This window comes from Miniopterus schreibersii, assembly GCF_964146895.1.
Source record: "Miniopterus schreibersii genome assembly, chromosome: 2".
Classification (NCBI taxonomy): Eukaryota; Metazoa; Chordata; class Mammalia; order Chiroptera; family Miniopteridae; genus Miniopterus; species Miniopterus schreibersii.
In genome coordinates this window covers 153,790,516-153,817,284 of record NC_138102.1, presented here as the reverse complement: position 1 = coordinate 153,817,284, position 26,769 = coordinate 153,790,516, and the positions used below count along the sequence as shown (strand labels likewise).

The 26,769-nt window shown below is 45.2% G+C and overlaps 1 protein-coding gene across 1 annotated transcript in view; it reads left to right on the top strand.

Moving 5' to 3' along the window:
• The first annotated feature begins 3,479 nt into the window (after positions 1-3,479).
• The window catches only part of FAR2 (fatty acyl-CoA reductase 2), a 108,225-nt gene continuing 84,935 nt past the window's right edge, over positions 3,480-26,769 (top strand). The window contains exon 1 of the mRNA XM_081128853.1: positions 3,480-3,688. The gene's annotated coding sequence lies outside the window, so the exon portion shown is untranslated. The remainder of the gene's footprint in view (positions 3,689-26,769) is intronic.

Below are 26,769 nucleotides of genomic sequence, written 5' to 3'. Positions count from 1 at the left end.
AGGATGTGCCTTTAGTTAATTCAGCTATAACTCTATTGCATTCTCAAAACAGGATTCTCCAAAGAATTCCCAATAGCTTTTGCAAAAGACTCTTGATGTTTATGACACAAGGTTTAAGGAACCATCAGCCCAGAATACACTCTGCTGAGCATCAGAAAACACAAGTTTAGTCTTCACCTGTTACACTTTTATAATTTTGAATGAAGTTATATAACTTTTAAAGACCCATATACCTGTAGGGGGAAGGAGTCAAGGAAAAACACTGTAAAAATCCGTAACTATCTGCTTCGTAAAAATGCCAGATAATGAAAAATATTTTTTCTTTGGCAAAAGAAACTGTTCAATAGAGTAGGAAACAACACTCTGCTCCTGCTGATGCTACCACCTACCATCCAGGTGAGTGATAAGATAGGCCTGGTTCTAAGTCAGCCCCAAGGTCCCCACACTATAGGGTGCCTGTTCTGTATAATCCTATCCCCTCAAAGGGGTGGGACTGTGCCTAGGATGGGTTCCACTCCTGCCATTGTGTTATGTGATGAAAGCGAAGGCCCCAAGTCAGTAGATTTCCAGTTAATCAAAAGTGAGATTATCCCAGGTTGCAGCCCTTACAAAGGGTCAGAAATTTGAAGAGAGAGAGATTTTCTTCTGCTGGTTTTAAAGAAGCAAACAACCATGCTATATGATTGAGCACATGGTTAGGACCAGAGCGAGGATGGCCTCAGAGTTGTAAGCAAACCCTCACCGAGAGGCGGTATGAAAACAAGGCTCTCGGTCCTGTAGCTGCAAGGGACTAAATCCTGCCAACAACCAATGAGGAGCTCAGAAAAGGCCCCCCAGGAACAGGTGAGATCAGAGCCCCCACTGACATTGTGATTTCAGCCTTGTGAGACCCTGAGCAAAGAACTCTGTTACACCGTGTCCAGATGACTGACTTACAGAACTTTGAGATAATATTAAAACTCCAAGTTTATGGTAATTGGCTATGCAGCAATAGAAAATGAATACAGTGACCTTACACAAGACACAAAGTCCAGTCTTCGCCACTATAAAGTAAGATCATAGGCCCAAAGAACTAGCTTTCTAGTTCCAGACACTGTATTTTTATGATTCTACCTACTGTAGGTCAAAAATCAAACCTCTGTTTCCATAATACTATCAGTCAACAGAAACAGTATTTGTTGAAAAAGTAAGTATTGTGGAATGATAGCATTCTTTTGGAACACTGTATTTATTCACAAGCTCCAACTTTAACATGTCATTCCGATGATCTGACATATTATATCAGGTCTGGCACATTTTGTAAGTATTTTGTATGTTATATAAAAATCTTCCAGGCAGACTTACAAAGAAACATTTATTTTATGGGGTTGAATAAAATGGTAAATCATTGGGCAGTAGTGAGGTAGAGGAGACTTTGAAAGATGTCAGTTACTGTAACAATCTTTTTCTCAACATTGCCCATCAGCAATAGTGGTTTTGAGACAAAACCCTGGAGGCTCTCCTTTCCCTATTACCTTGCTCCCCTCTCCCATCACCACCAAATTCACATGTTGAAGTCGTAACCCGCGGAATGTGACCTTATTTGGAAATAGAATGTGGCAAATGTGATAAATTCGGATGAAGTCATTAGGGTAAGCCCTAATCCAATATGACTGGTGTCTTTATAAAAAGGGATGAAGTTTGAGCACAGACACACAGGGAGAACACCTTGTGAAGGTGAAGGCAAAGACCAGGGTTATACTTCTCCAAGCCAAGAAAAGCCAGTGATTACAAGCAAACCCCCCAGAAAGGAGGCACGAAACAGATCCTCTCTCAAAGCCCCCAAAGGAACGATCCTGGCTGACAATTCGACCTTGGATTTCTAGCCTCCAGAACTGTGAGACAATGAATTTCTGTTGTTTAAGCCACGGAGCCTGTGAACTTAGATATGGCAGCCCTAGCAAACGAATACATTATCCATGCATAAATATCATTTTTAATGGTGATCATCAAGTTATGATTTTGTATTTTATAATAAGGTTGCATTTTTACTTATCAACATTCCACTGGAAATGTGTTTTATTTTCTCTTTTATTAATAATGCTGTAATAAACCTGCAACTTTGTCCATAGGGCATTTCTCTTTCTGTGGGTTATTTGCTCTGGATGTATTCTGAGAAATGGGAATCCTTTACCAATCTTTTACTGTTCAAAACAGTAAAAAAATTGAGTAACTAAATATTTTATGCCTTGGAAATGTGTGGCTAAATCACTCTCCAAAGAGTTGTAACAATTTACCTCCCACCTGCTATGTGATGAGTGATTTCAACACTTTCTCACCAACATTTAACAGTATCTTTCAAGTACTGTCATACACGTTTTGAGGATACATTCAGATTTATTCTTGAGTGAGAAGAGGAGTAACAGAGTTTATTTATTTGGTCCTAACTTTTCCTCTCTCTGCTGCTTTCCAGCAGTCGCCAGAGGAAATTAGCCAGGGTGTCTTTAGGCTACACTTTCCTTCACACATTGAGTTGACGAGAAACCAGTAGAAGATAATTCAGATTGGGAGTAATTTTTAAATGCAAGAAATGGATTATTTCATTAATTGTAACCTCCATGAACTTTATGTCTTTATTTGATGGGGGCTGTAGTAATGAGGGGAATGGAGGCAGCTTGTAGAACCACAGTCCTCTCTGGATTTTCTTAACGTGGCATATTTATGCGGGAATTCACCTGCCACCTTGTCCAAGGGATTCGGTTGGGTGTTTGCGGGTCTTCAGCACATCCTCACTGAGAACTGTGACAGTGCCACTCACGTGCCTCACCTTCCTTCTACAACTTGACCCTGACGGCAATAACCAAACCCACCCCCACCCCTACCCCCAAAGCTATCAGGCTAAGAAACCAAACGTCTGTTTTAACAAAAAACCTAGAGAAGGGCTTCTGAGCCAAGCTAGCCCGCATCCCATCCTCTCCAGTCGCACGTCCACCTGCCCACTGCCCCGGCCCCGTGCGCAGATTCCCGCCCCGCAGACCTGGGCCTGGAAAGGACGTGGCGCTGCGGGCGCTGCGGGCGCCTCCGCAGAGTCTGGAGCCGAGGGGTGGGGGGCGCCCCTCGCAGGGGTGTGCAGGTGGGGCGAGCTGCGTAGCCTCGGATGGGGGCTGCCTGTGCTGCCGGGTGCGTGGGGAGGGACGTGTCCTCGAGCGTCCCGACCCAGGACCTCTGCCCCTTTGTCTGCCCGTCTGCAGCCGCCCTCGGTCCCCTCGGCTCTTTCCCTGGAGGCGCGGGAAGGGCTCTCCTTCTCCAGGCTGAGGGGGGCCCCTTTCGCGCCCCTCGCCCCAGACCCGCTGATTGAACACCGGGTGGGGGGAGCCCTGGAGTGACAGTGGCTCCGCGCGGTGCTGAATGAATGGACCGCGCGGCCGCCCCGCCCGCCCGCCTCGCCCCGCCGCCCGCAGGGCCCCGCCGGCCCCTCGCCCTCCCGCGGGGCTGAGGCCGCCGCGGGCGGCGCACCGACTGGGAGGCGGCGGGCGGCGGGCGGCGGGGGGAGAGTGGTTTCCTCCCGCCCCACACCCGGCTCGGGCCGGATATATAGAGGGCCACGTTCGGGCGCGCGAGCCGCGAGCAGTTTCCCCGCGGCTGCAGGACTCCCCGGAGCCTCGGAGGAGCCCCACCTGAGCCCAGCCCAGCCCAGCCGGAGGAGCAGGTGCCCCGGGGCCCGCGCCCGGGAGGGAAAGAGCGGGCGGGCGGGGGGCAGGGGCGGGTCCCGCGGCGCCCAGGCCCGTGGGGTGGGCGTAGGACCTGCGGGCGCCCCGCAGCGCTGCGGGAGGCTGTGCCCGCCCGAGCCGCCCCGCAGCACCCAGCCGTCCGCCGGCGGTCAGGGCGTGTGGGGCGCCCGCCCAGCCCGCCAAGGTGGGGCGCCAGGGACGGGAACCGTGGCCCGCCAGGGTGGCCGCGGGGTGCTGCGCTGGGGCAGCGAGAGGCGCCCGCCGGGCCTCGCCCAGGTCTCCTCGGACCCGGGGCTGTTCCTAGAGAGAGCTCGCCCGCTCCGGGCCACGTGCGGCGGGGCGCCCGCCCTGCCCGCTGCCCACTTCGCCACCGGGGGTCGCGGCCTCACACGCGCCTAGACCCACCCAGCGCGCGCGCCTCCGGACCGTCCCATTCCGGGGGGCCTGGCGGGGACCCAGCCCGGGACTGAACGGGCCGGGGCGCCAGGGCGGGGTCTGTCCGGGTTTAAAGTTTCGGCGTCTCCCTGGAGCCCGGGCATCCCGGGGAGAGCCGGGGAGCCGGTTCCAGAAGCTCCGGCCGGGGCAGGCGGCCGGCGGGGGAGCGGGGAAGACTACGCTCGGGCAGGTCCGCGGCGGTAAGAGCCCGAATGGCCACAGGAAGGCGCCCACCTGCAGCCTCCCGCGCCTCCGGCTTGCGGGATGTGCAGAATCGTGAAACTCACCCCGATGGATGAGTTACCTGGTGTGAGCGGCACCCCAGAGCTTGGGCGGCGGGTAGGCTCGCTGTGCCCCACAGAGTGCCCGCTGTGCCACCGGCAAGAACAGGGAGTGGGCACAGCGGAGTGGCCGGGACACGGGTGAGCCGTGCCTTTCTGCTGGTGGGAGGCTGCGCCTGGAGAGGTGTGACACTGCGCAAAGGGAAATTTGAGGGTGACTCCTTGGGTTCAGTCACCCATCTCTCCGTATCCCCCTTTCTGTGAGCTGGAGATCTGGACGAAGAGAGTGTTTAGTCTAAAGGTGCAAAGGAACTGAATCCAGTTTTAAGGCAGCCACTCAGACTGCAGGAGCAGGCTGTTCAGCAGAATCCAGTTTAGGGAATTTGTATGTCACACTCGGAAGAGATGACCGCCGCCGGCAGGGGGGTCTCCTGAGAACTCTTTTCCTTTTTCTGAGGGCATCTTCTGCACCTGCTCTATTAACAAAATCCTGCCTTACTCCAGTTCCTAACACCGGGTTGCAATTATCTGTAACTCTGATATAAATTACCATGAGTTGGCAAAACCTCCAGTGATGCTTTTCTCCTTTCTTTGAAGGAGGGAATGTGACATCTAATTACAGAAGAAGAGGGAGAACCTTCCTTTAAAGGGGTGAAAAATAAATAAAATAGCTCATTTTTAGGTCTTACCTCCGGGTTTGTAAGGAATGTGGCCCTCTTGAATAGCTAGCTCCCCATTTGCTTTCCTGTCTTTCGAAGATGCATTCTTGAGCGCGTGTCTTTCTGGAAACAGCTGGGCAGCCCTAACGACTTTTTGTTTTTGTGTTCATGAGTTCATGAAAACTCACTCACAAACAGCCTCCTGCAGGACCATGCACAGTGCCCACCAGCATGCTGGTCCCTGCCCTTGTATTATGACATTCCGGGCTCCACGAGAGCATTGACTACTCTCAAAGGTGCCTTCTTAACACTTTATTGTGTTAACAGACCACTTTAGAAATCTGACAAAAGCTATGGAATATAAGAAACAATCATAGGCACATTAACACAAAATCCTGCCTACAGTTTCAGGAGATCACACTCTCCTTGATACCCAACCACGCAGATGTGAGCCATCCAGAGACCACAGGCAGGCCCAGCTTCGTGGAAGCCCAGCTGTGCTGTCACACAGGCCCTGTACTTGGAAGGACCCCCATGCTTAGCTTGATGTCCTGCTGTCACTTTCAGCTGTCTTAGAAACTCTCAAACAAGGAGCTCCAAATGTTCCTTGTACACTAGACCCAGAAAATTCTGGAGCCAGCCCTGACCCCAGGTTAACAACCCTATTCTGAACAGCATTGTCTCCTAGCAAGTCTAGGTTTCAGGGGTTAGCTGAAGACGGGTTAGCTGCTGCAAACGTATGTCAATAAGCCCTCTGTGCCCAGTTTCCTCATTGACAAAATAAAGGCAACAGACAATATCTCCCACTCTGTTTATCTCTAAAGGTTGTTGTGAAGACACATGAGGTAAGACGAGGAAGTAATTGTGAAAATGCCTACTGACCTTGAACAGTTCTAGGCTGACAAAGATAGTATTGTTACCGGCTTTCCTTCTCTGCTCCACTTTTCAGAAGTATGTAGAGGAAGGCTGGCTTAGTACAATAAAAGGATTGTAGGTCCTTTATAGCCCTTATATTTTGGTGGGGAGAAAAGTAGCTAAGGTGTTCAGTTTTTTAAAATATTCCTTAAATATCACTATTTAAGATGTGGTTAGACAAGGTTAGAAGTGGAAATGTGAAGAACAGAATAACTTCTTGGGTCCCAAAGACGCTTTCTGAATTAAGTTGACACTTGGGTCTGATTCATCCAAATATTGAACAAAGAGAAACTGAGGCACTGGTTGGATTTTTTCTGAGGATGTAATCCTCTTAGAGGAGTTCCATTTAAGTTTTAAAAATCCATATTTTCAAAATCTCGAAGAAGTCACTCTTTTATACATCCTAGGAGACGCCTAGGAGTGTAAAACACACCCATTCCCTTATCAAGTTTTCTTTACCTCCTGTAACACCGGGGAAGGAACTGAGAAACTGGGCAAGTCCTCTGTCTGCACACTCCTCTCTTAATTACTCTCTCTGACCTCAGAACTTATCTTTATACCAGCATAATAGCAACGTACTCAGAAGGGCTGAGGAAGAAAAGAAAGTGAAAGGAAATAGGTTAAACTCCCACAACAAAGTCTTCTAATGGGGTCCCTAACGGGGGGAGAGCGGATGGAAACGCCTTCTTTCATGCCACTGCCCTGTTCAGGGCCATGCTGTGTACGTCAGGGTATGAAGTACCAAGCCCTGTCCTTGAGAGACTTATGGCATCATTGGCAAGACAAAATATGTCAGTATAAGGTGTTAATTAATAATAGCAGATAAGTTGTTACAAGGCGTTATAAGATTCGGCATGAAACGAATGGTACAGAAAATAAGTGCAAAGCATTCCCCAAAAGAGAATACTATAAACGGAGATGGTTAGTGAAGCGTAAAGGGAGACTTACATGTGAGCTGTCCCTTCAGGTTCTGATCCTCATAGAGATGAAAGACTGTGTCTTCTGGGTGATAAGTGTGCAGAAAACAAAAATCTGGCTGGGAATAAATTGCATCTTAAGACAAGGCAGGAAATAAAACCGTTAGAGGACTTTCCACTGGCTAAATTCATTCATATAATAAATAATCATGAAGCCCATTCTGTGACCGGACGCAGTGCCAATGTTACAGCATTTAATGTTAAAAAAAAAAATGTAGATACACTCCCCATTCTTTTGGAACTTAGAGACATTTAAAAAATAAACATATAATAACAAATTGTTGAAATTTGAAAGAAGCATATGGGTTAACTTTGCAAAAAATGTGGAGAGGATCAATCTGGGCAAAGGAAATAGTGAATGAGATGGCTTTAAAGTGACAAAAAGGCTGAAAGTATTCAAGAGACAGAAGGCACATGCGGTTGGAGTTTGGTGAAGGTTTTACTGAGAGTCTGGATATGAGGATGGGGAGGTAGGTAGGAGCCTGGTCACGCAAAACTCCACAGAGCTTGATGAAGGTTTTGAATTTTATTTTAGTGGGGAGCCTTTGAAGACTTTGAAGCCAGAGACTGTCTAATTTGTATTTTAAGAGCTTTATGACTAAGAATGGACTAGGGTGGCAAAGGATCAGAAGTAGGAAGCCAATTAGGACAGAGCGCCTGTGACAGTAGTGCTGGGGCAGACGGAGAGAAGAGTACAGAAGAGATGCATCTGGAAAGTAAAATTGATAGAACTTGGTGATGGAGAGAATGGGAGAAGTGAGCGAGGCAGAAAGAAGTGTGAGGATGAAGTCCTTCAATAGACACTGCAGAATGTTTATAATCGAAAATAACAGGCTCAAGTGCATATGATTTAGAGTTGCATACGAAGAACTGAAAAATGAAATGAAAACCGCTAACCCTACTTAGTACCTCTAGAAAGTAGGCCAGGTTGTTGGGTAGAGGTGACAGAGAGGGGAGGGGGGAGGCTTCTGCCTTTCATACTATCACTTGTACTTTGGGGATTATTTTTAAACCACGCATGCATTTTATAATCGTTTAAAGGTTACCACACAACAAATATGGCTCCTGTTTCTCTGGCTTGAGCACATGGATAGAATACAGGGTAATTTCCTAAAATGGCATTAACTAGGAGGGAAAGGCCTGATCCTCAGCATAGTGGTTGTTCTAAAGCATAACACACTCCCCTGCATAAGCCTTTGAATTCTACCCCTCTTGTTTATATCAGTGTTTCCCAAAATATAGTCTGTGGATCATTCTTGGAATATTAATAACAGTTACGTGAAAAGGAAAAAAAGCTTTCCTGATCATATAAGCTTGAGAAACACTTGATTTAACCCAGTTAAGCAGTTTTATTGCATTAGTCTTCAGAGCCTTTAATATACTCATGCACACTAAGAATCATTGCAAAAGAGGTGTTTTATGCCACATTTCCTAAACTTATTTGACCTTGAAATGCTTTTTTGGCAGAACATCTAACAGTCAGCATTCAGCATAACAAGCTTTGGGAAATGCTGCCCTTGTATTAATAGATTAAACCTTTTAACATCCATAGCTCTCTATTAACCATCAGCTTCTCTCGTTCTTTCATGCTACTTAGTTGGAAGAAAGCAGGAGACTGGAATTGACTCTGATAATAAGCTTTAAGTTGATGATGAAAACAATTCTGCCATATGGGTAAGAGATAGAGAGATATTCACAAGCAAGATCTGCAGTTTGATTAAAAACATTTTGGTTTTTTTTATTTCTACTTCCCGGCAGGGCTATACAGGACCTCTCTGAGGTACATTCTGTCAAGCCTAGATTTACATGTGAGGAACCTGAAGCATAAACAGTGGGGGTCTTCATGGGGCCTATTTGGTGTTTGCAATATATCTCCTGCAGAGCCACACAGTGTGAATACATAGGGCATTAACTAGGAGGGAAAGGCCTGATCCTCAGCAAAGTGGTTGTTCTAAAGCATAACACACTCCCCTGCATAAGCCTTTGAATTCTACCCCTCTTGTTTATATCAGTGTTTCCCAAAATATAGTCTGTGGATCATTCTTGGAATATTAATAACAGTTACGTGAAAAGGAAAAAAAGCTTTCCTTTTGCAATGAATCCCGTAGGTCTATTCTTTCCTGGTCACCAGTGCATTTGCACGGTGGTGGGGTGGAGGCAAGAATGTGATCTGTGACCAAAGAACAATGCAGCAGGGTGGGACAGAAGAAACAGGTTCACCCTGCTGTGAACTTGCCCCTGGCTTCACCCGCTTGGTGCTCTAGCCCAGGGATAAGCAAACTATGGCCTGAAGGCCAAATTTGGCTCCATCCTGTTTTTGTATTAACACTTGAACTAAGAATGGTTTTTGTATTTTTTTTAAATGGTTCCAAAAAATAAACGAAGAAGAATATGTCTGTGGCGCATGATATGTGAAATGCAAATTTCAGTGCCCACAAATAAAGTTGAATTGGAAAGAAGCCTGTATCATGCATCCATTCATCATATCGTCTATGGCTGCTTCAGTGCCCCACTTAGTGAATTGTGACCTGCAAACACTCATATATGCACCATCTGGCCTTTTATAGAAAATGTTTTGTCGACCCCTGCTCTGGGCTGTTAAACTCACAAGCCATAGATAATTTTAATAGATTTGTTTTGTGTTTGTTTAACATATTAGGGGGTAGCCTTAATTAGCTTATGCCGCTATAACAAAATACATAGCCTGGATGGCTTATAAACAACAGAAATTTATTTCTAACGGTTTTAGAGGCTGGGAGAGCCCACTTCTAGATTCATAGATGACTTTTCATTGTAAGCTTACATGTTGGAAGGGGCAAGGGAGTTCTCTGGAGTCTCCTTTGAAAGGTTACTTAATCCCATTGTGGATTAAATAACCTCATGCTCAATCACCTCCCGGAGGCTGCACCCCCAAACACCGTTACACTAAGGACTAGATATCAACATGTGAATTCTAGGGGACTCAAACATTCAGTCTATAGCAGGTGTGGACATACAAATAGGTAAATTGACTTCCTAGAAGAACCTCAAACGCTATTGGCATTGGAGTCGCAAAAGTGCTATTGCTGATAACTAGTGTAGCTAATGTTACATGCTGTTGTGAGGAGCAAAAGATAGCCTTGAAGTAAATAACTTTTGAGAGTTATTAAAATATTTGACCTTATATGTAAAGGATAGGCACTCAGATAAACAAAATCAGAGCCCCAAAATGTATATGGGGTAATTAACCCTAATATTGCTTAGTTGCTGAGATCTGCTACCTCTGAGATCTTGTGCATAGTCACCTTCAATTCTTATTTCAATAATGAGGCTAAACTACTTTTTATTAATGCACCCTTTTATGAACAGTGATGGTTTAAGAGTGACAGTCTTAATGTTGGCGTGACAGAAATGCACATTTTATTGTCCCCACCCCACACCTATTGAATCAGGATTTTTGGCATGAAAATCTCCAGATGCTTCAGAAACAACCAGCATAGCTCAGGTACAAACTGTGGGAACAACTGGTCCAGGTACTCCCATGGGCCTTGGAGCCAGAAGATAGCATACTTGAGGCTTGGTGCTTAGCTCTGTCACTGCTATCACGAAATCTTTCCAGATCAGGGTATTTGTGGGAACCAAACAGTATGAAATACGAGGCTCCTCGCCAGCCACATTCATCTTTGGAATTTTCCATGACTAACTGAGAGACATATCTTTAAAAAAAGAGTGGGTTTCAGGTGAGATCACTCAATAGGGGTGTTTTTTTTTGTTGTTTTTTAATTCAACACCTGTATCAAAGCAAAGAATATTGTGTAGTCAACAATGTGATTAAGTAGACAATGAAAAAATTACTATAGTTACTGTTATCAGAGAAATGCTTGGATGGTCTTTCTCTGTTGCTAGTGGGAGTGGGGTGCTTGGGACACCACTGGAATAAGCATTCCTGGAGGCCCCCACAGGAGGATGAGATGTGGTAGAAAGCTTTATTTGTGTGGAGTTACATCCTGGGTTTGCAAAGTCCCGTTTCCCTTAAAGCAGTCCTGGAAGAGGTGCAGCTGGGGATTCCGCAGGGCCAGAAGCAATGCCAGTGTCCAAAGTTTCCGTTCCATGGTGGAGCTGCGTCCCGCATAGCATCAGGCTAGCCACAGTCCCTCAGTGCATTGGGTGGGGTCCATGTGGCAGTGAGCCATGTGGGCGAATGCAGGGGAGCCAAGAGAGCGCACCCCCTGCCACAAGGGTCCCACGACCACCAGCGAGCAAGGTAGCTAACTCCTTTGTTTAGGAGATTAGGTATCTCAAATCTTCCCGGCCCCTCTTCTTGCAGCAGACAAGCCTACTCTGGCCAGTGACCTGTTCCCAGGTGTGACTGGCAGGCAAGTGTCTTCCCTGTCTCACCCGGACTTCACTGGACAAGTGTCTAAACTGCAGCTTCGTGGCAAAGCTGCACGAATGAATGCCTGCAATACTTGGGCTTCCCTTTGCTCCTTTCCTGTTAATTAATAACTGGGTTAAATTACAATGGTATCGTTACCAAACACTAAGAATAGCATTTATTTATTGTTTTAGTCAAGCTTTATTTGAAAAGTCTTAGATAATCTTGTCTTGACCCTTGCAGTCCAGCAAAAGTATTGGCAAGCTGCAGTTGACAGTGTGCGTCCCCTAAGGCTTTTGGACGCACTATTATCTTGTGTCTAAGGCATTTTAACGTCCCCAGGCTCTTCCAGAGACGGCCCCACAGCATGAGACACAGATTAGAGGGGACGGAAGGGAAGCAAAGGCTCTTGCCTGTGAATCTGTGTAGAAAAGGCAGAAGCGCGGCCTGTCCTACACAGTTTTCCATTCTTCCACTGCAGCTGAGGAGCCCTTGGGTCAGTCACATCCGCTGGTGAATAATAGGATGGCCGCGGGGGGCAAGAATAATATTTCTTCAGTCACGAAGTGAGAAAAAGTCATTGTGAAAATGCTCCACATTTTAGAAGAATAGTGCTTTATTTATCACAGGTCAGTGAGAGGACGCATTCCACAAAAACCCAGCACAAACCCCAGGTAGTCTTGAGGACAGGATAGGTGGAGATTAGGAAGGCCATTCAAGTATGTGTCTGGTCCTGACATATTTGAAACCACCCAAGTACTCCAAGCAGCGTCAGATCTACCAGTGCCCAATGTTGTCAGGAAAGTGGAGGAATCTGCCCAGCTGTGGGTAACAATTCAGTGAGTGCATTTATTTAAGGCTTTCCCTTATTACTTTGAAGAAAGGACATTTAATACCGTAAGATGTGTGGGTAGTAGCAGCATAGTTTTATCTAGTTATAAAAGCATCTTAAAGATGGACAGTATTCGTTTACTAAAAATAGAGCCACTTAGCTAAAACTTAAGAGAAACTGCCCCCTTAATTCCACTTGAAATATAAATGTAAATAAGATACCCTGATAAATATTAATGAAATCAACTTTATGTCAGTCTGCGTTTGTGTGTGTTTGCTTTGGTTTTGGTTCCTATTACGCTGTGTTATCTCATTGTGAACTGAATCTCATCCCTATTGTGTATTGTTTATACAAAACCTTCCGGACAGAACTGCCCTCAAGATAAGTGTATAGTCTAAGAGCTGGACACCTGTTCTCTTGCCAAAAGGCTTTAAGAATATTAAAAGCCATTTACAAAACTACTGTCAAAGCTGCAGGAATCCTTGATGGTTTGAGAGAGTTCATTTCTCTCATCCAAAAGAGCAGTTTCCTTCTTTCTCAGTATCTTGTACTTGTCAGAACTTTCACTTTTGTAGAGCTGAGACATCGCCTCTTCCTTTCTTCCAATTATTTCGATCTAGCCCTGCCGGAAGCAATGGTTATGCAGATTGCCGCGGGGTGCACGCTGATCACAGGATTGCACTGTAGGTAAATTAGGGTTCAGTTTCTTTTAGAACAGTGCCGCTTGCCTGAGTTAGACTTTCCTGAACTCCTGGCCAACTATATGTTGGCACATATCACACCATCTCATCTACTGTACATAGTGGTGACTACAAATAGCTTTGCCTTAACTACATATCATATACTCATATTCTACACTGAGAATATGAGTATATGTAATACCTTATTTATATTGGGTCCAGTTCCCTCATTTTATAAAAAAGGAAAAGCCAGTCACGCAGACATAAAGTAACTTGTCACACACACATATACTTAATGGATGAGTAGACTAATATCCAAGTCTTATTACTGCAAATCCTATGACCATTTGATTCATTCATTCTTCATTCACTCATTCATTCATTCACTGAGTGTCTACCATGCGCCAGACAGACTGTTTAGCGCTGCAAATATAATGGTGAACGAGTTCAAGTACCTCCCCCTAAGCTTTACTGCCGCCTACAGTTTGAGCAATGTTTACCAGTTACAACTTGGAAGTTTGTGACATATTTTAAACATCCTCAGTGTAAAAATATAAAATACCCAGATGTTTTTATGTCCCTTCCTTCTCCCTCCTAACTAGCTCCAGTCAATGGTTTAGCCTTCCATGGCTCTGAGCAATAAGGATATGATGGGAAATGGAGTTCAAGTAAAATATTAAAAGTCCACAGGGAAGAGAATGAAAATTCTCCCCAAGGAGACAATGTCCTTCTTTGTTCACAAGTCCTCAGGATTCGTTAGCCTGTGCTCCTCTCCTCTTCGTTTCTCACTCTCTCCCCAGACCTGGCCATGGAGTGGGTCCCATCCTCGGGCTTCCCCTTTTCTTTCTGCCCCTAAAGATAGACCCACAATCTCCTTTTGTTTTAACTAATTACGGTGGGGAAAAGATACAGGGGAAGAGCAAAATCAACTGATGTGGGAAAGTTACAAAGTTTCCAGAATACTTTTGAGTCTTGACATAGAGCCAGTAGTTAGTTGTCTTCCTCTGAGATGACGCGTGGAAACACTGTTTTCTTTAGCCATTCATCTTTATTTCTGGAAGAGACAGCAAAAAAACCAATCCTCTGCCTTAAAAATCCTTACCTAGACTCTTACATCCGGATGACATTTGTCTGATGAGATGATTTATAGCTTTCAGCAGATTCTCAAAGAGGTCATGATGGAAGCAAGATGGGAACCTTTGGAAACAGTCAAGTTATTCATTGTTTCTCTTTGAAATGCTCCAGAAGTCGGCCACTGCCAGGTCAGGAGTGGTCCCTTCTAAAGATTCTTCACAGAGAACTCTTTGGGAGGCTTAGGTTTTCGTGTTCCATCTTCAGTGTGTCACATGATTCAGAGCACAACATTGCTCCAAAACAGGAAAAGAATCGTGCCGTTCCCCTGCATAACACCTTCCATTGCTCCCGTTCCTTAGAGCAGCCTTGCCAAGCGTGTGAGATGCTAGCTGAGGTGTGTGCGTGTGCTGGGTCCCTAGTGCACAGGAGCCTTTAATATCACCTTCCCTTCCTGCTACCTGGTTGGGTGTCCATAGGCAAGATACTTAATTAACCTTTTGGGTTTCCCAATGTATTAGTTTGCTGGGGCTGCTGTAACAAAGTACTTCAAACTGAGTGGTTTAAATAACAAAAGTCTATTGTCTCTCAAACCTGGAGACTTGAAGTTCAAAATCGTTGCATCAGCAGGGTTGGTTCTTCCTGAGGGTTTTGAGGGAAGGACCTGTTCCAGGCCTATTCTCTTGCCTTGTAGATGGCCATCTTCACCTGTGTCTTTACAACATCTTCCCTCTACACATGTCTATGTCTGTGTCCAAATTTCCTCTTTGATAAGGACACTGGTCATTTTAGATTAGGGGCCCACCCTAATCTAGTATGACCTCATCTTAACTAGTTACATCTACAACAACTTATTTCCAAATAATGTCACATTCCGAGATACTGTGGCTTAGGCCTTCAATATATGAGTTTGGGGCGGGGGCACAATTTAACCCCTAACACCCAGGAAAGTAATACCTGACCTAATACTTCCTCCTTACCACAGTGGAATATGGCGATGAAACTATATCTATTAAGTATTTTTATGTTAAAAAAACAATAACAAAAAACCCGCACAAAACCTGAAAAACAAAAAACAACCTTATATGCATTGTAGGTATGAATTCATACCTAAGTAATGACTGTTGCCTTCATCAAGAGTTTTTCTCCATGTGACTTTTATTATTTTTATGAGGTATGACTTATATGTAGGAAATGAGTAGATTGTAAATGCCGTAAGTTGAACACGTTCAAGCATCTCTCAGATTCCAGGTTCCAGATTTAAAAACAAAAAACATTTTGGCTATTCCATAAGCCTCCATCATGCTCTTATTCAGTTACTGCCTATCCTCCCCTCCAAAGTAACCACTATTCTGACTTCTAAGTCATATAAACTAGCTTGATTCAAACACAGATTAGCTTTGCCAGTTTTTAGAGTTTATTTAAGGGAAATCATATAGTATGCTTTCTTTGCTGTCTAGCTTCTTTACTCAACGTTATGTTGGTGAGATTCACCCAAACTTTGTAAATTTGTAGATGACTCATTCTTACTGCTGTACAGTATCCATACTGTGAATATGCCACATTTACTCCCTCTGTTCTCTTGTTGATAAACAACTGTGTAGTTTCCACTATGGGATTCTTAGGAACAGCGCTGCTGGGAACATTCTAATGCACGTCTTTTGTTAAACATATGTATACATTTTATGGGGTGTACCTAGGCATGGAATTGCTTTTTTGTTGTTGTTAACCCTCACCCGAGGATAGTTTTTCCATTGATATTTAGAGAGAATAAGGGAGGGGCTGGGGGAGGGAGAGAGAGAGAGAGAAAACATCAATGTGAGAGAGACACATCAATGGCTGCCTCCTGCATGCACACCGACCCCGGGGCCCAGGGCTGGGGACCGAACCTGCAACCCAGGTACGTGCCCTTGACCAGGAATCGAACCCATGACCCCCTTCAGGCGCAGGCCAAAGCTTTACCACTGAGCCACACCAGCCAGGGCGGAATTGCTTTCTATAGAGAGCTTTAATGAAATCTGCAGTTTTCCAAAGTGGTTGTACAATTTATACTCCCAGAAACAGTAGTTAAGAGATCCCCGGTTTCAGATCCTTACCAGCACTTCTTGTTTTCTTTCCTATTTTAGTCATTTTGTGTGGCATCGTGGTCTTGTTTATATTTCTTTGATGATTGACAAGATTGAGCACCTTTTCTTTCTTTGGCCATTTGGATGTCTTCTCTCAAGCAGTACCCAACTATTTATGTTTGTTGTCTTTTTCATAATGATGTGTGTGTGTGCGTTATATATTCTAGATACAGTTCCTTTGTTGGATGTATGTATTTTGGATGTCTTCTCCCAAGTGTGCCTGTCCTTTTCAGTCCCTTAAGTTTTTCTTTTAATGAACACAAGCTCTTAATTTTAATAGAGTCCAATTTGTTACTATGATTCTTCTGTAGTTAGTGCTTTTTTTGCCTACTCTTAGATCAGAAAGATGTTCTCTTCTAAAAAGTTAATTGTTTTGCCTTTCATACTAAGATCTATCCATCTGGAACCAATTTTTTTAGATGATGTGAGAAATAAAAATGCATCTTTCCATTTGGAAATTTAATAGACTCAGCACTACTTATTATAATACTGCCTGTGATTTCAAACCATGGAACACAGTAGCAGTCTGAACACTTACCTCAGGACTAACGAATTTAAGAGTCATCTTAAAATCTCTCTCACTGTAATGACCTCTGAAGCCCACTGTGACTCTGAATACTCTAGGACCCTCAGGGTTAAGATCAAAGTTCTTATTTGACCTGCTTGTAGGGATCTCATTTCTGGTCTAATGGGTTAAGTAAAATAAAATAAATTAGTTTATTTTACACTCAAAAGTCCAAGTATAAAATTTAAAACAATTTGAGAGATAGTGACTGTGGATGAAAAACATTACTGTGTCGATAGTGGGGTAAGTTCATGACCAACCATTTAGGGAACAGCGATGTAAAGGCCCATCTTTGGTTATTAAACACCTGGCTGAACGGCCGTTTTAATCCGAACTCGCCCGTGCGGTCAGCTCCTTTGGTCAACAAAGTGTTTAAATGACTTAAATTAATGTAAGTGCAGTCACGAGTTGACTTGTGACTGATCAGCAAGGTAGATAAGGAAGATAAATGAAGGGCTTACCTTTCTCCATTGCACTTGCAACTAAATGTCTCCCTAGTTTCCCCAACTCACTTCAAGATGGAAGATGGCTGGAATAAAGAGAAATTGAAGGCAGGAGGGTTGGTTAGATAGTCACCCAACAAATATTTATTCAGTGATTACTGTCAGGCACTATGTCAAATCCTGTGACTATTAAGAATGGTACAACAGTCACTTCCCTTAAGGTGTTCGCATTGCAGTGGAGAGAGCAGACAAATAAATAGTCATTTACACACAATGTGATATTCAACTGGGGCTCTGAGAGTCTGTTGGGTCAGAGTTTCAACTCCTCCCAGGGTTGGGGGAGAACTGGGAACTGGAAAGGCATCAAGTCTGAGCTTTGCCCATTGAAACAAAGGGTATATGGCTGGGGTCTAGAGCATGGTTTTGGGAACCAGCCTACAAGCTGTCTGACCCTAGGCGAATGTCTTTAAATTCTCTGTGCTTCAGGTTCCTATTTGTAAAATGGAGCCTAGAATAGTAAATATCATAGAGTTTGAGCTATTGTCACATGGAAGGGTTTGGTCCCGAAGCTCCAGAGAAGCAGAGGCAGGGAGGGAAGAGCAGACCAGAGCCCAGGAGTACAGGCTCTTGCCCTGACTCTGCTACCGGCTCGCTCAGTGATGATCTGCATTAGAAAAATGACCAGTTCTCTCTCAAACCCCTTTCAGCTCTCACGCCTTATGATTCTGCAGCTCCTGCTGAGATGGACTTAATAAATAGCACCTGGATTCTGGTCATAGAGAAATAATAAGAGAAATCAGATTTGTTTCTGAGATTTCCAGCTGAGTGACTGGGTGAGCAGTGGTATCATTTCAAAAGAAACAGGCAAGTCAAGAAGAGAGTGGTGCGTGTGGAGCCTGGGAAGGGCACAGATTCGTGGACAGAATTTTTAAATTGGAAAAAACCATTTCTGTCCTTTTAATTCAGTGTGGTCAAGAGGTGATAGATTTCAGAAGTTAATAACAACCATAGAAACGGAAGCAAGTTACTGAAGTGCTCTGGGCCTAGCTAGTTTTCTTTTGTAAAATGAAGACAAAATGCAGGCTGAACCATGCACAGTTGCCATTTGCAGGTCAAAAATGGTTGGATATTGGCAGTCTTACATGTTTTAACCTAGCAATAGACACTTTGTTTTTTTTTAAAAAAAATTATCTTTATTGTAGAAAGTATTACAGATGTCTCCCCTATTTCCTCCCCCCATTGATCCCCTCCACCCCGCATTCCCCCCAACCCCGCCTTCTCCACACTATTGTCTGATACTTTCTAAGGGGTTATACTGAGAAATGAGTGAGTTCATATATGTCACATGCAAAGGACAGTGCTTGACACATAATAAGATGTCCTAGAAGTTTTTCCCTTATTATTAAGGCTATTTAGATTGTTCAAAATCCATTACACCCAGTTTAATTAGGCAAGAGCAATTAGGCATCACATAGTACATTCACTTAGGCCCCTTTCCCATCCTGACGTTGTGGGTGTAGCAGGCATGGAGACCTGAATAGGTGATTAGCCTGTTAGGGTGCAGTTGTGTTTTCAGCGCTGGCTCCCACTGCCATTTTGCTTATTTCCAGTGCTTTCATCTAGACAGGTATGGGGTTTTGCTCCAAAGGGAAACTTAACATCAAAGTTCCTGAATGGGAACTACCTTTCTCTCCCAGCACCCTCCCTCCTCAGCCCAGCCCTTGGCATCAGGGGGTCTCATTTCATCTCCCTCTGAGTGTAATGTTGGTGCTCACCATCCACCACCTGAGACCCCTGGACATTAGACACCAGGTTGGCCCTGCAGGGGGAGGAGGGAAGGGGTCGTCTCAGAGTGGCCCTGGGTGGAGGCCCAGCAGAGGGAGGGACTGAGAGGAGGGTGGAAGGAGCCCCAGACGGCCCTAAGCCATGCCTTAGGGGGTGGGATGCGGGCAGAGGCTACGAAAGAGCTGTGCTCTGACTGCGTGACTTTGGACAAGCGTTAGGGTGCTTGAATGATGAGGAGCCAATTGTGCATGAACCAAGACGCAGAAAGACGTTAGAGAGGCAGCAAAAAGAAGAGAAAACGGAAAACCTGCCTCTCCTGAGTCAAAGCACGACCAGCTGCCGTTTTTTGTAAAACGGTTTACTGGCCTTTGCTCAGTGTCCCATATACTAACCGTGATGCACATGGTTGGGTTGATATGATATAGGGCCTCGTTTTGTGACTTGTCTTTTTACTTTCTTTTTGGTATGTCTTGAAGAACAGAGATTCTTACTATTAATGTTGGTGAATTTGCCAAACGTTTTCTCTTTGTATTGAAATTTTTGTGTCTTGTTTAAAGAGAGCCTTCCCTGTTTATGCCACTTTTTAAGCAACTAGTTTGTGAATATCTCTTCAGTTAGACTGTGGTTTCAGACTGAAGTTTGCAGGGGTTGATTTCCCCTTGTTGGTGCCAATGCGGTGACACAGTTCACACAAAGGAAGGAAGTACTCTAACGATGGATACTAAGTCATGGCTGATTAAAATCACCCCTACTACTTACTTACTGAATGTTTCACAGGTGCAAGGTGCCATGCAGGCACTTTAGAAAACTATATCACAGCCTGGCCTGTGTCCCAGGTGGCTGAGCGTCAATGCATGAACCAGGAGGTCACCATTCGATTCCCAGTCAGGGAACATGCCTGGGTCTCAGGGTCAATCCCCAGTAGGGGGCGTGCAGAAGGCAGCCGATCAATGACTCATCATCGATGTTTCTATCCCTCTCTCCCTCTTCCTTCCTCTTTCTAAAATCAATAAAAACATATTTTTTTAATAAACAAGTACGTCACATGAATCCTGGGGATTACACATTTTACAGATGAGAAAACCAAGGCTCAAAAAATTTTAAATATAGTCATTAGGCAAGCATCAACATAAAAGTCTAGTTGTTACTGAAGCATAACTTCAGTGGAGAGAGAGACTTCCAACTAAAAAATTTATTTTGAACATGTCTTTGATATTGAAACACTCCCATTGTTTGGATAGACTAGACATGTTTATATTAAGAGTAGCATCATATTTTCCTGAAAATAAACAAAAAAATGATTAGATATTCATTTTCAATGGGAACATACTCATGGGATTGTCTTTGTTACCAAGAGACAACGTGAAAAATCATTGTACCAGTAGGTAAATATTTGAGGCTGTTGAGGATGGAGTCTCCTTGCAAATTCAGTGCCTTTGAGTTCCTAGAGTTCTAATATTCTAATATGCTGTGGTTAAGAAAAAAAATGCAGAGCAGAGAGTTATCAGGTGTACAGTACAGGTGTCCCAGGTGTAGTTATATAGGAAAAGTAGGAAGCAAATGAACACCTGGAGAAAAGCTGTTTTTTCTTTATTACCTATAGGAGTTAGAAGGCTTCAATTTCTATTATCAAAATTTAAGTCCTGATTGTGTCACTGGTATGGGCCTTAGCCAAATCACTTGGTGTCCCTGTCCCTGTTTCCACATCTGTGTATAATGGCATCTACTCTGTTTACCTCCCAGGACTGTTACGAGAAAACACAGAAATGTGCACATGAAATGCTTTATGAACTGTTAAGATAAAGTATAAGACATTATGAGTTCCTAATCTTTTTTTAAAATATTATTTTGATTTCAGAGAGAGGAAGAGAGAGGGAGAGAAAGATAGAAACATCAATGATTAGAGTCATTGATCGGCTGCCTCCTGCACGTCCCCTACTGGGGATGGAGCCCGCAGCCCGGGCATGTGCCCTGACCGGGAATCGAACCGCGATCTCCTGGATCCTAGGTCAACGCTCAACCGCTGAGCCCTGCGGGCTGGACTGAGTTGCTAATTTTAATACTATTAATAACATATAAGACTGATAATTTCGTGTGTATGTAGGCTCTAATATCTATGCCTAGATATAGTTTTGTACACAAATAAAATAATTTAAATTTGTTATAATTTACACCCTTTTATATCCGTTATTTCATACAAGCCTCAGAACCGCCAGCGGGGTGAGCGAGGCGCTGCCCTGCCTTTCCATGTCGCTAACGCGGACCTCTGCTTTTTAAACAAAAGGAAGCCTCTCCTTTTGCGCAGCTTCAGTCCGTCCTGGCTGCCTCACCTCCCACCCTCACCTCCCACCCGCTCCTCCTGACGTCGGCTGTGCGGCTCAGCCTGCCCTTTGCCCTCCAGGCGCGGAGGCGGCCCCGGCCCACACCGCGAGGCGCAGCGCTCTAGCCCCGCGTCATCCGCTGTCTGTCCGGCACGAAGGCGCCCCGTTTTGGAAACGCGCTGCCCAGGCCCGTGCTCGGCCTCAGCCCTGCTCGGGACCGCTGTGCCCAAGTCTCCCGAGCCAGCGGCCCGCACGGGGACAGGGACAGAACGTGCTCGCAGCTCTCCTCCCGCTTCCCACCGAAGCGACCGCTCCCATTCGGCAGGACCTCCAGTCATCGCACTCCTCTCCACCCAGCACGCGCGCGCGCACACACACTCACACACACACTCACACACACTCACACCCACTCACACACTTACACACACACACACTCACACACACACTCACATCCACTCACACCCACTCACACACTTACACACACACTCACACACACACACTCACACACTTACACACACACTCACACCCACTCACACACTTACACCCACTCACACACACTCACACTCACACACTCACACACACTCACACACTTACACACACACTCACACACTCACACACACATACACACACACACACTCACACTCACACTCACACAGACACAACACCCACACACCCACTCACACACACTCGCATACTCATACACTCACCACACACACACACATGCACTCACACACATACACACACACATTCACACCCACTCAACACTGACACACACACTCACAGACACATAACACAGACACACACGCTCACACACACACAGGTTGCTGGGTCGCCTCCCCCTTGCGGCCTGGGCCCCGTGCTCCCGCCTCCGTCAGCTCCCCCGCCCTTTGCTCCTGGCTCCCCCTGCTCTCCCCGAGCCCTGCCTCGCCCGCAGCCCGCTTGCCCTGCCCCGGCGGCGGTCGCTGTCGCAGGGGAGCAGCGGCGGGACCGCGGGGAACAGGTCCCGCTCGGCCCCTCTCCCCTCCGCAGGGTGCCCTGCGCGCAGCGGCTCCGCTGGTCTCCCACGCGGCTCCTCCGTGGGGAGCAGCGGCCACCGCGTGCGCCCCTGTCCCGCGCACCCGCCTTCGCTCGCAGCCCTCCCGCCCACAGCGCGGGTTGCCTCCCGCTCCCCCGAGAGAAGGAGCCGAGGGTCCCTGCAGGCCCTGCTCCAGCCTGCGGACCCCGCTGCCGCCCTCCCGCCCAGCCTGACCGCTTCCCCTTTAGCGGGTGCAGTGGCCTTCCTGGGTCAGGGTTGGCCACCCCATCTTTTCTGCTCATTTATTCCCTCTGAGCTTCTTCAGAGCCTCAGCTCCACTTTCACTGCCTCCCTTTCTGCCGAATTCCGCTCTGACTCTGCCTGTGCACAGACACCCCATTTCACCAGCAAGTGGGCCCCCCACACCCTCCGTTGTATTTCCTTCTATTGTCTTGCTCCAGGGCGTGAGGCTCCATCACTTCTCCCTCTGTGGCTGCACTTCTCCCAAGGTGGCTTACAGCAGCCGCCCGATTCAGTGATGTCACCAGGGTAAGCGCAGGCGGCAGGGGAAGCCTTTGCCTTGCAGTTTATCCAGAGTCCAGGTAGGCCCTGCTGAACTCTGGCTCTTGTCCATCCAAGGGGAGAGGGCATGGATGGACCCTCACCTCTGTTAACAGAAATAAATAAAACTGATGATACTATGAAGTGACCCGGGGAACCTTTTTCTGTTAGCGGATGTCAGCTCATCACTGGGAGGGGTTGAGTGTGGATGTCTGCTGATGGGTTCAGGCCCCGAGACATACTGACAGTGCACCTCTGGGTGCTGCAGAAGCTCATCTCTGGGAAAAACCCCAGCTCAGATAGAAATGAATAGAAAATCAAATTATAAGTAATAATCATTTAGTATTCCTCTTATAAAATGCTAGGGCAAAAGTTAAAAAATAAAACAAAATACCAAAATTTAATATCAAGGGTCAAAAACTAGGTGACCTCCGCTGATGAAATTTTAAAGGATGAGTAATTTAAATAGTGAACTCCTTTATTTTTATGAAACTGTGCACCTGTTGCTTAAGTTTTCAAAAGCGTTAAACATAAGAGATCATTTTTTATGATCTGTATTATCAAATTTTATTTTTAAAATTGCTCTTGCCTCGTATGAATATTTTGGGAAAATGCTTAGCAAATTTGTGGAGAAAATTTAATTCCTGATAGGTAAAAGCTATTTTTTTCAATGACTGTGAAATGTAATCATTGCTTTTAAAGCACGGTGCACATTTGTTTTTCTTGGTCAGTTTATGGGCCGGGGTCTGCATCATGTCGCCCGGGCCACTGGCCTGCCGCTAGGCTCTGCGATACACCCATGACTGGAATTCCAGCTGAGTTTGGATTAAGAACAGCCAAAGCAGGCCGGTAATTTGCCAGTGAAGAGACAATATTTTGAACATTCTTATTTAGTTTGCATTATTTGCTTCAGCCTAGCAAAGAAAAGCTCTTTCAGCCCTGCCGGGCGTGGCTCAGCGGTTGAGCGTCGACCTAGGATCCAGGCGATCGGGGTTCGATTCCCAGTCAGGGCACATGCCCAGTTGCGGGCTCGATCAATGACTCTCTCATCATTGATGTTCCTATCTCTCTCTCTCCCTCTCCTTTCCTCTCTCTGAAATCAGTAAAGATATATATTTTTTTAAAAAAGAAAAAGCCCTTTCAGAAAAAAAAGCAACCTCATTTTTATTTAAAGAAAATAAAGTTTAGATGAAGCCGTTGAAAGACCATCTGGAGGAAAATAAAAACTGTAGTGAAAACTGCACCCCTTATATTAACGATTGTTGTGATATTTGAGCAAAAAACCTAAAATATATCTTTGCCCCGATCTTTAATCCTTGCCCCAGTGTGGCATCCTTCAGGCTGTTTTGACCCCGCCAAAGCCACTCCTTTCACTTGGGCCTTTGCCCACAGCAATGTCATAGAAAATGGCAAACAGGAAATTTTACATAAATCCGCTGAATTTTCAGAGAAAAATTATACATTCGGCTGTGGAGAAACCAGAAACTATAGGTTAAATCAGTCTTCTTTAACAAACTTCCAGTGAGTTTCATTCGGCTGCACTGACCTTCAGTCCTTCATCAACTTGGTTAAGCAAGACAGAGCCAGAACTCCCCGCACAGAAGCAATGGCCAACCTTATCTAGAGGCAAAGAGCTTTCTGAAGCGCAGTGAATTTAAAGCAACCCCAGGAAGAGCCTGGGGAAGTTTGTGAGTGATGCAGCAATGCGTGGAGCCCAGTCATTTAGAGATGATTGAATACTCTCAGGGGACATCCAGACATTCAGGCACTTGACACAGACCACATCAGTCTCACCCCCACCTTCTCTGTCTGAACTGGATCTAGACTAGCAATGCAGGTGAAGCTCTGCCACATAAATTCCAAATAATCTACAGAGCAAATAACAGAAAGCTGGCTGTGGCTGGGGTCTTGATGAGAGATTTTTAAGAGAAGCTCTGCTTCTATTGAGCGTTCACTAACACAGTATTGAAATGCTTCTGTGGAAAAATATGGATAGAAGAATGATGCCACTGAAAACCATGGCAGTGAATCTGTTCATCATCCTGGTATCATTTCTCCAGAAAAAAAAAAAAAGGGAATGTAACCAATTTTTCTATGGCTGATATAAGGGATATCCTAGGTTTTCCTCCTACAGTTGGATAAATAACAAGGTGTTTAGCTGAACTGCAATCAGTTCACACAAAGATCTCAGATCTGGACAAATTTCAAGTGAGCATTTGCTCTGGGATCTAGAAGGTATTACTATGCTCATTTTATAGATATGTCCCAAGATTTCCCTAAGATTGCATGTAATCATCAACTTTACAATTAAATAGCAATTGTGACACAAGCTTAAAAAATTCAGCAACTGTATTTCTGTCCAGAAGACAAATTGCCTTTATGAGTAAGAACCATTCGAAAGGAAGTAAGGAAAATTGAAGTGATCTCTGCTGCTGATGTGAAAGAGCTAGTTAGCAATACAAAAACAGTGGGTAAACTACTCCTTGCCTGCAAAATGTCAAGTGCCATCAGGGGTGTCTTCTGTGAGACACATTGCTTGTGGTCTGCTACATGGAGGCTAACCTAATAATTCTCATCTGGTGGTCGGTCTAAAACTCATGGCCCCCAGAAACAGTGGTCTAAATGGATGCAGGTCTGTTATAACAATTACAATGATAAAAATAACTGTAAAAAAGAATTCTCAATAAAGTTGAATTGCTATACTGCCACTCGTTTATGGTCTTAAAACTTACATTAAGGGATCTTTTTTTTTTTTAAGTATATTTGAAAAATAAATGTCTTTCTTAGAATAGAAAGAGAAGATACCTTTTTTTCCCTAGCATGTGAGGCCTGAGTCCTTTGATACTGCTTCTTGGAATATAAGATATAAAAACTAGATAAACCCTATGCTAGACACCTTACTGAAGTTATCTTTCTTTGCTGATAACATATGGCTTGATTTACATGCTAATTGGATTTACAGACATTATTTCACTGGATGAATGTGCTAGCGCCGTCATAACCAGGTACCACAGAATCGGTGGCTTAAACAACAGAAATGTGTTCTCTCATAGTTCTGGAGGGTAGAAGTTCATGACCAAGGGGTCAGCAGGTTTGGTCTTTTCTGAGGCCTCTCTCCTTGGCTTGCTAGTGGCCAACTTCCCAATGTGTCCACACATGGCCTTTTCCCTGTGCACACACATGTCCCCGGTGTGTAAATTTCCTTTTCTTATAAGGACACCAGTCAGATTGGATTAGAACCCACCCTAAAGACCTCATTTTAATTTGATCACCTCTTTAAAGATTTATCTCCAAATACATTTACATTCTGAGGCACTGGGGGCTAGAGTTGCAACATATGCATTTGGGAAGGGAGGAACACAATTCAACCCATGGCAGTATCGTAACCACATTGCATCTGAATCTTGATGCCAAATTCAGAAAGTTGCTGAGACATATGAGAAAAGCAAAGAGCACGCAAGGCAGCATTTCTTATGCTTCTCCTGTGAGGAGCACTAGGCTGGGGAGCTCAGAGACTTTATGTGCACTCATAACCGCCTGCCCTACTTATCCTGGGCCAGGGCCTATGTATCATTCTCATCAATCCTCGCAACAAAGCTTCAAGCCAGACGTGACTCCCACTTAACACAAGACAGACTTGAAGTGATAAGTGCTTTTCAGAGCCAGGATGCACACACAGGCCTCACAGACTAAGAATCCCAGCTCACTCTTCATGACACCAGAATGACACCTGTCTACTCAGATCCTTGATAGGCAATCCGTGCCATTCAAATGTGTACGATCTAATTTCAGGAACATTTTCCTGTTTTGAATGGGAAAGCTGAGACCCAGAGAGAACCAAGCCCAGCCTGGCCCCATCTGTCTCCTCTGCTCCAGTGACCTGTCATCCAAATCAACCAATCTGTTGTGAACTTAGCTGCATCGGTCAGATATGGAGGTTTGCAGCACGGAGCACTGGTGATGCGGATGAAGCAGGCCATTTTCCATATAAAATTTTAAACTCCCACTGTAACTACTGCCAAGAAGAGAAAAGTGGCCA